The following is a 13,895-nucleotide window of genomic DNA, read 5'->3' as shown; positions in this document are numbered from 1 at the left end:
AGAGGAGATCAGGAAACAACAAGGCTTTACAAGAGGAGAAAATGTGTTGGTAAGTATCATCATACCTGAAATTTAGGAGCCACATTCACTTATTCAGCATGAAAAAATATTTTACCTATTACCATAAACCTGTCTAAATCTTCTCCTGACCAAATTGTGTTATAAATGAACAAATAAATACCTCTTCTAACCTCGTACCTCCCATGGTGGGCATCAATTGGATTGGTTGCTATTGTCCTTATTTATTAGAGAGAGAGAGAAAAAAAAAACTCATTGGCTAAGTAACAGATTCTGCATGAGTTAGTGGTAGAACCATTCATCGGTAAGTATATTTTAAGCCTAATTTCCCTTTTCCATTTCTGCTCTTATATAGAAAATATAAAGGGGTCTTTAAAACCACCGGTAGGGAGGGGGGGGGTGGGTGATGGGTACTGAGGAGGGCACCTTTTGGGAGGAGCACTGGGTGTTGTATGGAAACCAATTTGACAATAAATTTCATATTAAAAAAAAAAATAAAACCACCGGTAGGGATATACTAACTCAACGATCTATTTCTGTATAACAAACCACCCCATCACTTGGCTTAGCGGTTTAAAACAACAACAGATCTCGTGATCCTGTGTGTTGACCCGGTTCATGGGGCGGTTCTGCTGAGGTCACACGCAGCAGGGAGCTCGACCTAGGTGACTGTCTAAAGAAACCCTGGGTCTCTCTCCTTGTGGCCTCTCATCTTCAGTGTCTAGCCCGAGTTTCTTTACAACACGGAGACTGACTTCCAGGAGTGAATGTGCCAAGAGAGAACGCTCCGGTGGGCAAGGGCTTATCGAGGTGTTTGCACCATGTTAAGGTCCATGGGTCAAAGCAAGTCCCAGAGACAACGTGGGTGGGAGGTGGAAGGAGCTGCACATGTGAATGCGGGAAGATGGGCTTATTGGGGCCTGTCCAGTGGATCCGTGTGGGAAAGCAAGGCTGTGAGGCTGGTGCAGTCCATCGTTCGAGTCTGTCCAGGATGAAGAGAGGCAGGTCGTATGTACAGGTGGAGAATACAACTGGTCCAGCAGCCAGGACTTGTGGTTAATAAAAGGCGTGTTTGGCACCTTCTATTATTTCAATTAGGGTCTGAGTATCCGAATGGGTGACCTAGTATGTTGCCTAAACTCTTCATTGAACCTTTTTTTTTTTTTTTTTAACTTTATGTATTTATTTTGAGAGAGACAGAGACAGCTCGAGTGGGGCAGGGGCAGAGAGAGAGAGGAAGACAGACAATCCCAAGCAGGCTCCGAGCTACCAGCACAGAGCTCAGCGAGGGGCTTGATCCCATGAATCCAACCATGAGATCATGACCTGAGCCAAAACCAAAGTCAGACACTTAACCGATCGAGCCACCCAGGTGCCCCACTTCACTGAATCTTCTTTGCCGACAGAGTACAACACGCTTAGAATGGGTGAAAATGGGCACCTTGCTGAGTGTGCAGACAGCTGGATGGACGGAGTTTGGGGATTTCTGTTGTTTCCACCTGTTGTTTCCATCTTTCTTTTTCCAGCAAAAGGGACAGAGTTCAGCTGCAATTGGACAAATGAAATAATATAGAGCACAGCGTATATGAAGCACTTTAAAAACCTTGTATTAAGACTATCACCGTTGCTCCTGTGATGATTAGTAAGGAGAATTCTACACAGAACTGAAATTCCTCCCAGCCATCTGTTAAGGACCCATTTCCCACAGCAATAGAATTAGTTAACAGCATGGCTAGTTTTATCTGATTTGGACGGTTCCCATTCTTCTGCAATGCCCTGTTTACACTCCCAAAACTTTAGTTTGCTTTTCCCTTGCGTGCAGTTTTTTTTTTTAATATTTATTTTTGAGAGAGAGAGAGAGAGAGAGAGAGCACGAGTGGGGGAGGAGCAGTTAGAGGGAGACACAGAATGGAAGCAGGCCCCAGGCTCTGAGCTGTCAGCACAGAGCCCGATGCAGGGCTCGAACTCACGAACTGCGAAATCATGACCTATGCCGAAGCCAGGCGCTCAACCGACTGAGCCACCCAGGAGCCCCATCTTGCGTGCAGTTTCAATGTGTCCACACCTGGGATCTAAAGGAGAATCCAGATTGCTGTAGGGCAGCATGCCCCCAGCAAGGGTTGATGACACAGAGCCGAGAGCAATGCCCCAGGATCGCCGGGCTCCCGGCGCCCTCATCCTGCCTGTGCCACTGACCAGCTCTATGCATTCGGAGAGTGAGTTTAATCTCTTTGGGCTTTAATTTCTTCAACTCACCAGGAGGTGAAGCTATGAAGTCTCCATCGCCCCTCTTCTCCGTTATTTTAAGATAATCGCGCTTCTTTTCAGCCTTGATCTTCATGGGCTTAGGAGCTTTCATCTTAAGCAAAATCAGTATCAAGTGACGTAGCCAGTAATTCTCACCAAATTCCAAGTCCAGAAAATAACGAATCGAGACCTCCGGCTCAGCTGGGCCGTGTGCACGTGGACGAAGGCCTGCCAGCGGCTTGTGCACGGAGACACGGAAAGAGGAGGTAGCTGTGTTTCTCAAGAGCGTGGCAGGCCGAGTCCTGGGTAAATAGAACTTTTTCCAGGAAGACAGAAAATCTGTCACTGTCTGATGCATTCCGGTACAGTGACCGGCCTCTTCACGAATCAAAACCAGTGACAGGTGAAAGGAAAAGAAGAAAAAGGGAAAGAAAAAAGAAATAAAGGGAAGGAAAAAGACTCAAGGACGAGAACATTAGGCAGTGGGTTCAACTGAGCGTACTTCATGAGAGTTTGCCAGTCGTTACCTCTATCAGGAAAAGAAGTTATTATGCACCTATGTGGACATCCATTGCGATACCAAATGCAAAGAATCCTTGTCCTTCAAGAACGTACCACGCTGGATATGGAAAGTCATGTGGAGAGAAAAATGCTCCCTCTTTGATCTGTTCTTAGGGAGAATTGCCCAAGTTAATCAGTCTCTTTCGGGGAGACGGACTTATCTCTTATTGACTCAATAACAATTACCTTTTTAACAATTAACCGTAACCTTTAACCACAAATGTGCCACGATTTAAGCAACATCGTAATAGTGTCAACTGACAAAAATGTGTTAGTCCTCAAATGTTTATTAATTGGGGACCTTTATCCCCAGAGCACTGTGTTGAGCACAGGTCTACCAGGCCTTGGTTTTGATGACTTACTGCATAACAGATACCGGAAAAGTGATTCCTATGCATTGGACGCTGTGAATAAAGAATGAGTCAGGGGAACTGCATGTGTGGGAAGAAGTTACGTTTGGAAACTACCGTTAACCGCTGTTGGAGCACTTTTAACTCATAAAATTGATATTTTCTCAGTATAAGAGTATTGGAAAAAACTAGAAACCTAGAAGGAAGAAAAACAATCATAGTGCTATCACCGAAGAGTTTGGTATTTTTCTTTTTAAAAAAAAAATTTTTTTTTAAATGTTTTTATTTATTTTTGAGACAGAGAGAGACAGAGCATGAGCAGGGGAGGGGCAGAGAGAGAGGGAGACACAGAATCCGAAACGGGCTCCAGGCTCTGAGCTGTCAGCACAGAGCCTGATGCGGGGCTCGAACTCACGGACCGTGAGATCATGACCTGAGCCGAAGTCAGACGCTTAACCACCTGCGCAACCCCGGCGCCCCATTTTATTGATTAATTGATTGATTGATTGATTTTTGGTATTTATCTTCCAGGACTTTCTTTTATGCACTTAAGCTCCCCCCTCACTGTCCATTTCTGTCTTTCAGACCCTGATTATCCTCAGGCACTTTCCACATGTATAGCTCAGCTAGCGCTGGGCCAGTCTGCCCATTAGGACTTTGATGAGGTCAGCTTAAACTCCCTTCCTACATCTCTGGGAAGTTTGGGGAGTTCCTCAGGATTTCTGATGTGGACTTCTCATTTCTGCTGGAATGTCATTAAAAATATTTTTTTAATGTTTATTTATTTTTCAGAGAGAGAGAGAGAGACAGACAGAGCACGTGTGGGGGAGAGAGAGAGGGAGACACAGAATCCAAAGCAGGCTTCAGGCTCTGAGCACAGAGCCCAAGGCGGGGCTCGAACCCACGAACCGTGAGATCATGACCTGAGCTGAAGTAGAACGCTTAGCCAACTGAGCCGCCCAGGCAGCCATGGAATTTCATTTTTTGAGTTTTTGCCTTGTGAATGTTCTTTAATATTCCATACTAGTTGGATCCGAATGAGCTGGTGACGGATGGGGCCAGAGGTTTAGCTCAGCTCAGTTTTAGGGTTCTAACGAGGCGTGGGATGGCAGTCACCAGGTGAAGTACTCTTGCTCCCGCAGAGATGCTCTTTGCTGGTCAGTAAGCCAGATCTCGAACGTGAGACCCCTTGACGGGTAGGTCGAGGAACAGTGCACCTCCTTTCCTCCAAGCGGTTGTCGCGTGTCTTGTCTTCTCTGTCCTTCTGTGTCCGTTCCGGGAAGCAGAAATGGGGTTAGGGGTGTGAGAAGTGTATGGAGGGTGTGATGTCTCTGGAAGATAAAAGGGAGGAAGCAGGCTGTACTGGGCCACCACAGGTGGTGATGCAGGTTGAACAGTCTTGGTCAATCTGAGGGGAAGCTCCGAGCACGGGTGCCCTTCAGAGGGTCCCCACTTTGGGCAGGGGTAGCCTCACCCTGGTATCCTGCCTTCTCGGTCAGCTGGGGGCCGCCTCCCTCTGTGATCCTCCCAGGTGGGCTGCAAGCTTTTTTTGGAGGGGAGATGGGGACAGAGGCCCGTGCCTGCCACACCAACCTAGTGAATCTGAGAGGACCATGGCTTAAAGCTCAGTCCTGAACATATTGATATGTGTTGGCCTCTGATACATGCTTTAAATAACCGTATTTAAGCGGCAAAACAACCCTGAGTTAACTTTTATTTTCTACAAATGAAAGGTGAGAAAACTTAAGCTCAGAGAGCTTAAGTAATTTGTCCAAGTTCAATGGCTAGAAAATGGCAGAGCCAGGGGATTTGAAAGCATGAAGCAAAATGATCATCAGCACAGGGTATAGAAACTTGTCTTCTATTCTCACAAAAATAGAGCATGTGCATTCAGCTTATCCAGAGAATGTAGGGATTTTGCCCTGGTCACAGAGTGTGGTGGGAGGGAGAGAGTAGAGAATTAATCACATCAACATGGGACAGAGGACACGAGTGTCTGGTAGGACCAGCTACCTCATGGCCACCTGCTTCCAGAATATTGGCCTAAAGCACCTGGCTCACACTAGGCTAACATTCAGAAAGTAAAGGCAGAGGAACAGTGTATAATCGGGAGGGGCTGGGGACAAGGCCTTTCAGATTCCCATCTGCTCTTATCAAACCAGAAACTGGAAGGTCTGGCCCTACGTTCATCCTTTCACAAAGCAAAGAGGGCCCCTTTAAGTTTCTGGAAAGTCCACCGACAAGTGATGGGAGAGGAGACATCTTTGTCATGACATCCAAGGTGGAATTTTTTTTTTTAATGTTTATTTATTTTTGAGAGAGACAGAGAGAGAAAGAGAGAGAGAGAGAGAGAGAGAGGCAGAGCGTGAGCAGGGGAGGGGCAGAGAGAGAGGGAGACGCAGAATCCGAAGCAGGCTCCAGGCTCCGAGCTGTCGGCACAGAGCCCGACGCCGGGCTCGAACTCACGAACTGTGAGATCGTGACCTGAGCTGAAGTCAGATGCCCAACTGACTGAGCCACCCAGGCACCCCTTTAATTTATTCTTTTAATTTACATCCAAATTAGCATATAGTGCGACAGTAATTTCAGGAGTAGATTCCTTTTAATGCCCCTTACCCATTTAGCCCCTCCTCCCTCCTGCAACCCCTCCGGTAACCCTCTGTTTGTTCTCCATATTTAAGAGTCTCTTATGTAAAAAATGTAGATTTTAATAACTGGGCACAGAGATCAATTAGATCAAGGCAGGTGCTTTTGAATTGTTGGGATCATGAAAACTATTGCCTAATTGAAACATACTGTGTGCTACATAACGTGTTTGATGAAGGCAGGAGAGTCGTTAAAAAGGGGTACCTAAGAGGTAGCTACTATTATTAGCCCTCTGTTACAGCTGAGGAAACTGAGGCACGAGGAGTGTAGGTGACCTAGGACACACAAGTGATGGAAAGGGGACTTGAGCCGTAGGGGGTCTGCCTTTCAGATCTTTCGTTTGTTTATAAAAATGGGTGCTTGGGGCGCCTGGGTGGCTCGGTCGGTTGGGCGTCTGCCTTCAGCTCAGGTCATGATCTCACTGTTTATGAGTTCGAGCCCCGTGTTGGGCTCTGTGCTGACAGCTCAGAGCCTGGAGCCTGCTTTGGATTCTGTGTCTCCCCCTCTCTCTACTCCTCCCCTGCTCACGCTCTGTGTCTCTCTGTGTCTCAATAATAAATAAACGTTAAAATTTAAAAAAAAAATGGGTGCTTAAAGACCCTAGAAACCTCCTGCTGAAGACCACTCCTCTGTGCATGGATTAGGGATGGGTTAACGGAGGGGAAAATTAAACTTATCAGACTCTTCCTTAATAGTCACGGATTAATAAAAGGAGGACATTGTTCTAGGCAGAGGGAGTTTTCAATAAGAGTCATATGTGACGTGTTGCTTGTTTAAAAAACCCAGAGGTCACGCATGCTCTCTTGTGAGTTACAATACCTTACGTTTCCAGAGCACCTCGTTTGTCAACTGTTCACGGATTTGGCACGACGTTTGCGAAGCACGTGGTGTGTGCATTTCGTACTGGGCTGAGTTTTCTGTTTGTTCTTCTAGGTCTCCTTGGCTGCCCTTCTCAACTTCGCTGTGTGGCGGGAAAGTTGACCTCTTCCCTCTTCGGCACCTGGATCTCTGCTTCCTGTTAGATTTAGCTGATGGCAGGCACTGGGGGACACGGGAGCTGGGGAGAGCCTGGAGGTTTCTCGCCTGGCTCCTTCCCTTAACAGATAAATGGTGGCTCTGCGTGTTTGATGCTTCCCCCTGGAACCCCAGGTCCTGTCTGCAGCCACCGCTCTGAGTTCCGATCAGTGCTCCCCACCTGACACCCCAGGTCTAGGGATGGTAACCTTCCTGTTGCTTAGCCCTGGGGGCTTCTCTATGGCTCATTGGTTTCCTTAATCCTCTTCTGACTCTCTAGATAGCCTGTCACTTAAGCCTGTTTGGTTACCCCTTTGAGTGTGTCACCTCTTTCCCGCTGGGACACTGATTGATAGCAAGCTTTGTTCTCTCCCCTATGATTATTGCTTTCCGGATTGTCCATAAAACCTGACATGCAAAAAAATTCAAACCCGAGACAAAACCCCCAAGGTGACAGAATATACTCGTGAGAAAATAGAACTCAAATGACATGCATGCTGGCTGTGCCCCAAGGAGGAGAGAGGCTGTCGCTGTTGGTACAGTGGGTTTGCATTGCGCTGACCAGGGTCCATTGCCAAAGAACTTCCCATATGTGTTTTATCAATGTACGTGTCATGTATTGTAAAGCGACCCATAGAATAGCCATTGCTGAACCACAGGGTGCATGTCATTTCTATCAATGTATAATGTCATGTACATACACGTACACATGTCGCATATAAAGACCTCTAGTAACTGGGGTTAGCCGGGAAGAAAGAAAATCGCGCAGGACAGATGACTGCTGTGTTTGCTGAATACATTTTGCGCTGCTCTAAGAGATGTTACAGAGAACAAAAAAGGATGTTCTAGGAAAGAACATTTTACTTGAGGGAAAACTTTATAACCGTGTGAGATCCAAAAAGAATTTACAGTTTAGCTGGAGGTTATTTTTTCATAAGAATCACTTGGTTTTGCCTTTTGCTCAGAGGAAATGTCATGAGTTTCATTACGTGATGTAAATAATTTAAAAAATAAGTTTACTAGGCAGTCCCTGATAGCCTCTCTTTTTATTTATGTATTTACCTTTGAGACAGAGAGAGACAGAGCACGAACAGGGGAGGGGCAGAGAGAGAAGGAGACACAGAATCCGAAGCGGGCTCCAGGCTCCGAGCTGTCAGCACAGAACCTGACGCGGGGCTCAAACTCACGAACTGTGAGATCATGACCTGAGCCGAAGTCGGTCGCTTAACTGACTGAACCACCCAGGCGCCCCTGATGGTCTCTCTTTTTTTAATGCGTATTTATTTTTGAGAGAGAGAGATAGAGCACAAGCGGGGAGGGGCAGAGAGAGAGGGAGACACAGAATCCAAGGCAGGCCCCAGGCTCTGAGCTGTCACTGGAGATCATGACCTGAGCTGAAGTTGGACACTTAACCAACTGAGCCACCCAGGCGCCACCCCCCCCCCCCCACCATGGCCTCTCGTAATGTAGCTTTTGTTTTGTTGTTGTTTTTTCTTGTATGCTAAGAGCTGAATTTTAAGGAGCCTGAAAAGAAAATGGATTCTTGGCAGGAATATCTAAAAGTTAGCAGTCTTTTGCATTGGGGAGGGGGGTGTGGTATGTGAAAAAAATAGCTCACAATGTGTTAATGTAGCTGTCAGAACACTGCCGGGCTCACAGTAGCTGTTCTCTAAGTGCCTGCTAGCATTATTATTGTTATTTTTTTTTTTTCTAAACTTCTTTTTGACGTTCATTTATTTTTGAGACAGAGAGACAGAGCGTGAACGGGGGAAGGCCAGAGAAAGAGAGGGAGACACAGAATCTGAGACAGGCTCCAGGTTCTGAGCTGTCAGCACAGAGCCTGAGGCGGGGCTCGAACTCACGGACCGCGAGATCACGACCTGGGCCGAAGTCGGACGCCCAACCGCCTGAGTCACCCAGGCGCCCCTGTAGTTTTACTTGGACAGCAGCTTTTTACACAACACTTCGGGGTTCAGTAGGCCCAACCATCGCTCTTCCAAAAATGGGCTCTGCTCCACCTCCCAACAGCAGGACCACCCCCCGCCCCAATGCAAACGCCCGCCCCCTTTTAGATATTCCTGCCAAAAATCCCCGCCCCTCTGCAGTTTGTCTCTGCTGACCTGATCTCTACTTCTGCAGAGACTCTGGAGAGACTGAAAAGGAAGAGCCGGACCTTGCTATACAGGCTGCGACCCAGAAGGAGCTTCGGGGGCCTGAATGCCCTGTCCCCAACTTCTGCTTCTCAGCCTGAGGTCGTCCACTGTCAGCTCCCTACTGAAGACCGGCTGCTGAGTCACCGCCCAGACCATGACGCGACGCGCGCAGCCCCAAAGTGGTTATACGCTGTCCTTCCGCAGGTGCTTACACAGAAGGTGAAAATGAGGATGAGGGAACATTAGTATCAGTTTTTCAATAGAAAGTGTGATTCTTTGGTAATTATAGTGTATCCTTGAGCTGGCACAGCAGACGAATAGACATCAAGGACCTGAAACTAGACTGGAATCTTTAATTTTTTTTTTTTTATGTTTACTTATTTTTGAGAGACAGAGACAGAACGCAAGTGGGTTGGGGCAGAGAAAGAGGGAGACACAGAATCGGAAGCGGGCTGCAGGCTCTAAGCTGTCAGCACAGAGCCTGATGCGGGGCTCGAACTCACGAGCTGTGAGATCATGACCTGAGCCGAAGTCGGACGCTCAGCCGACTGAGCTACCCAGGCGCCCCTAGACTGGAATCTTTAAACTTGATTACGCAGTAGTTAAGTTGACTACTTCTGTTTTGAGCTTTTTATTTCCTTAAAATATTTCAGGTCCTTGTAAGATTCTGATTAACATGCTTGCCGTTTTCACAGACAATGAAGCTTATTTTTAAAATTTTTAAAAAAATGTTTATTTACTTTTGAAAGAGAGAGAGAGACAGAGACAGAGAGAGAGACAGAGCGTGAGCGTGGGAGGAGTAGAGAGAGAGGGAGACACAGAATCCGAAGCAGGCTTCAGGCTCTAAGCTGTCAGCACAGTGCCTGATGCGGGGCTCGAACTCCCGAACGGTGAGATCAGACCCGAGCCAAAGTCAGACGCCCAACGGACTGAGCCACTCAGGGGCCCCCCTCAGTGACTCATTTCCAAGAGTATGGACACGGGAGGAAAAGCAGCTTCGTAGTGAAGCCTGGCAAACACCTCACTGACCAGGTGATGAATACCAATGTCATCAGGGTAAGTCACATTGGTAGCAGGTAGCCTTGGATATGATGTGATGAGAGGGACACTTCACTTCTGTGGTCTTTCTCCCGAAAACCATGGTCTAATCATAAGAAAAGCATCAGATAAACTCAAACTGAAGCACATTCTACAAAATCTCTGACTGGGACTCCACAAAGCTATCAAGGTCACCTGAACAAGGAAAGTCTGAGAAACCGTCACAGCGTAGAGGGGGCTAAAGAAACATGCCAACCAAATATGATGTGTGTGTGTGTGTGTGTGTGTGTGTGTGTGTGTAAACCACAAATATGATGTGGTGTTGTGGGTGGGACCCCGTAACAAAAAAAGGACATTAGGAGGAAACTAGTGGAACCCAAATAATGTGTGGAATTTAGTTAACAGTAACACGCCCGGGTTGGCTCCTTAGTTATGACAAATGGGGCACATGAATGTAAGATGTTAACAATAGAAGGGACGGGGGAGGGTTTTGAAGAAACGCTATGTACTATCTTTGCAACTTTTCTGTACGTTGAAAAATATTCTAACGTGCAAGTGTGTTGAAATTAAACAAGAAGAGGCACGGGCCGTTTCCAATCCCAAAATTGATCCAAGGGCTCAGAGCTGTTTGCTCACACTAGCTTCTGCCTCTCAGATGCTGTCACTCAGCACCAGTACGTGATTACTAAAATAAACGAAGTCTACGTTTCACTTGTGAATAGCTTGTGGCGAGAAGTGACTAAATATCAAATACGTTGATGAACTGTAATTAGAGGGAGAAAAGAAATCAAGTCAAATTCTGTACGCTAATGGTCTGTAAAACAAGGCAAAACAGCGAAGAGAAATAACTCGGTTCGCAGTTGTCACTTCCAGCCTCATTTCGTTGGCCAGGGCCAGTCATGGCCACACCTGTCCCACGAGGGGGAGGGGTGATTGTAGTCCCATAGGCGGTCCAGGGTATTTATCTTTTTCCATCCTTTGGATCTGAATCTAAGTGCCACTTCCCAGGCTCCTATGCCTTTGGGCTCCTTGTTGGCTCCGATTTGGAATTTTTCTCTGCCTATCCTGAATGAACATCCCTCTTGGTCCAGTCTGGTCTCGGGAACACAAAGACCCTTCCCGCTTATAGCTCTCCTGCCGAGCCTGCTTGGCCCCGGAAGCACATGGACAAAAATAATACTGTGTTGCAACATGAAAGGTCATCAGAATTCGAGAGTTGAGGCTGGGGAGGAGCGCGGACTTGAACAAACCAGGACCCGAGCGTGCTCTGCGGGCCTGCAGTGAGGGACCTGGGCGGGCCGGACCAGAAGACTTTCTTGGAAAGTGGCGGGGGTAAGGGGGAGGGGCTGTGGTATTGGATCGGGAGGGGCCCTGTGTGCTCCGCGGAGCAGTTTGCACTTGGTGAGCAGAGAGAATCCCCGAAGGAATGTTGAATGGAAGTTGCCTTGTTCCAGGAAGATGAATCTGGTGATGGTTCTCAGGAAGAGTCGCGGCAGACTGTCTGGTTAGGCATCATAATCTGGGAGATATTAACCACGGTCATTCAAATTACCGTGAGCATGTTGCAATAGAAAGCAGTGAAAAGAAATTCAAAGGCGCGAGACAGGAGTTGTGAGTTTTAACTCCAGAAAGTATTCCTCTATTATTGCCTACTATTCTGTTCTTAAGATATGTGAGAAAACGATTTCCCGGAGGTGTGCACGGAGATGCTTGCTTATAATAAACTGCTCCGGGGTAGCTATTTTCTCTCTTTCTCATCGGATTTTTCCCGAAGCACTGTATTATCCTTATTTCTGCTCCTCCTTCTCTCAAAGTAACCTCATCTTTAGGTGGCTCACGGGGTCGCTTCTGCCTTTGATGAAGTAGCCGCTGGGCGAAGAGCCAAGATCAGGCAATTGCATGTTTAGAAATGGCCTTGTTGCACCTGCTGGGCTAAATCACAGTTCGTGGGGCCGGCCGGCTGGCCGCAGCGCTCTCGCGATGCCCTGGAGAGTCTTGCGTTTGCTGGTGTGAACTCCCTCATCGGTGTCCTCTCATTCCCCCGAGCGCTGCCACTGGCTGGGATTTCTGTTTCGCGAAAGAAAGCCATGGGACTGGTCTCTTTGCCCTAAGCGTGCGATCGACTTGGAGAGCAAATATCGTAAAAGGCGAGCGGAGATCGGGCAGTAAAGGGGCGAAGGCTGGAGGGAGGGGCAGTGATTGCCTTGGGTCTTCCCCTCAGGGGTGGCACACAGCCTCTGGGAATTGGGCTCAGCCAGCTGTCTCCTCTCCGCAGAAAAAACTGTTGCTCTTCTCATGAACTGCTGTTTAGCTAATAACCATATCGCTCTTCTAGGTACTTCCCTCCTTTACAGAGACTTTTATAGCATATGTGGGGTCCCTTGGCTAAGGGAGAAGAGGTTTGCCTACGACGGTCAAGCACAGTGCTTAACACAGGGGTAGAAAGAAAGGAAACATCACAGCTTGCCGTTAAGTTTCCAACTCTCTCTTGTTACTTTGGGCCGCGGCTTAATTTTGCTTTGTTTCAGAAAACGTTAGCATGTAAAATTCAATTTGGCTCTTCTCCTCCCTCGAGTAGAAGTGAATGGGTTTCGGTGGCATTTGCTCTGGCCACAGGCTATTTCACTAGCTAAATAAAAGTTTCATTAATTTTTCGTGATCTCGTAATTATACCGGACGGTGGACTCTGGCGTAAGCAGGCAGTTACACTGTTCCCGTTCAGTGTAATCTTTTGTATTTCTCCTGGACGGCGGGGCCCTGCTAATGTACATAACTACATAAATGGAGATTGAAGAGCCAGCGTTTAAGGTTAGATACTGTGACTGTTCTCCTCTCTGTTCTGGAATCAGAGGACGCTTCTCTGTGGGGAAGTTCTGCTTCCAGAAAGAGGGCCCTCGCGGGGACTTGGAGGAAGGGAGCAGGCAAGAAGTCACTCAGACAAAACCCATTAGGCACCTGGAGAATCTGACAGTCCGTGATGAAATAGACAAATTGTGGCTCCCTTGCCGTTTCTTTTTCATGGAGGAAAGAATTTTCGATCGGTTAGGTGAATATGTTTAAAATACAAATAACTCTTTGCTCCTGCTGGTGGCTTTTAAGACACGTAGAAGAAACAGTTGTTTCAAATGGCATTTGAATTGCACAGCTAGCACCAAGTTTAACTCTTGCTTTACAGCTTGAAAACATTCACAATGACACGTATACACAGCAGTGTGGATCGCACACGTGGATCTCACAGAGAGAAGGTGGAGCAAAAAGAATCTAGACCCAGAAGATCATATATGGTTTATTCACATGATAATTACTTATATTAAAAAAAAAAATAGACTAGAGAGTAGTGTTAGAAGACCAGAGAGGGGTTATCACTGGGGATCATGATGGGAAGAGGAGACGAAGGGAACCTCTCGGGCGCTGGCAGTGTTCTGTTTCCGATGCTGAGTGCGGGTTAACAAGAGGTTATTCACTTTGAATTAAGTCACTGCAAGTTGCGTGCATTTTTGTAAATAGTTCGCACTTCTGAAAGTTTTTAAAAAATGTTTATTTATTTATTTTGAGAGAGAGCGTGTGTGCGCGCATGCACGTGTGCAAGTGGGGGAGAGGCAGAGAGAGGAGAGAGAGAGAATCCCAAGCAGGCTCCATGCTGTCAGCACAGAGCCCAACCTGGGGCTCGATCCCACGAACTGGGAGATCACAACCTGAACGCCAATCGAGAGTGGGACGTTTAACCAACTGAGCCACCCAGGTGCCTCTTTGCACTTCCAAAAGTTTAAAAAAGGAAATAACCTCTTACTGAGAGAGAGAGAGAGAGAGAGGGTGCATAGTCATATAAATTATTTCATTTAACTTCTTGACAACAACCTGTAGCAGG

This window comes from Panthera uncia, chromosome D2 (assembly GCF_023721935.1).
Source record: "Panthera uncia isolate 11264 chromosome D2, Puncia_PCG_1.0, whole genome shotgun sequence".
Taxonomy (NCBI): Eukaryota; Metazoa; Chordata; class Mammalia; order Carnivora; family Felidae; genus Panthera; species Panthera uncia.
Note: the sequence above shows the minus strand (reverse complement) of the source record.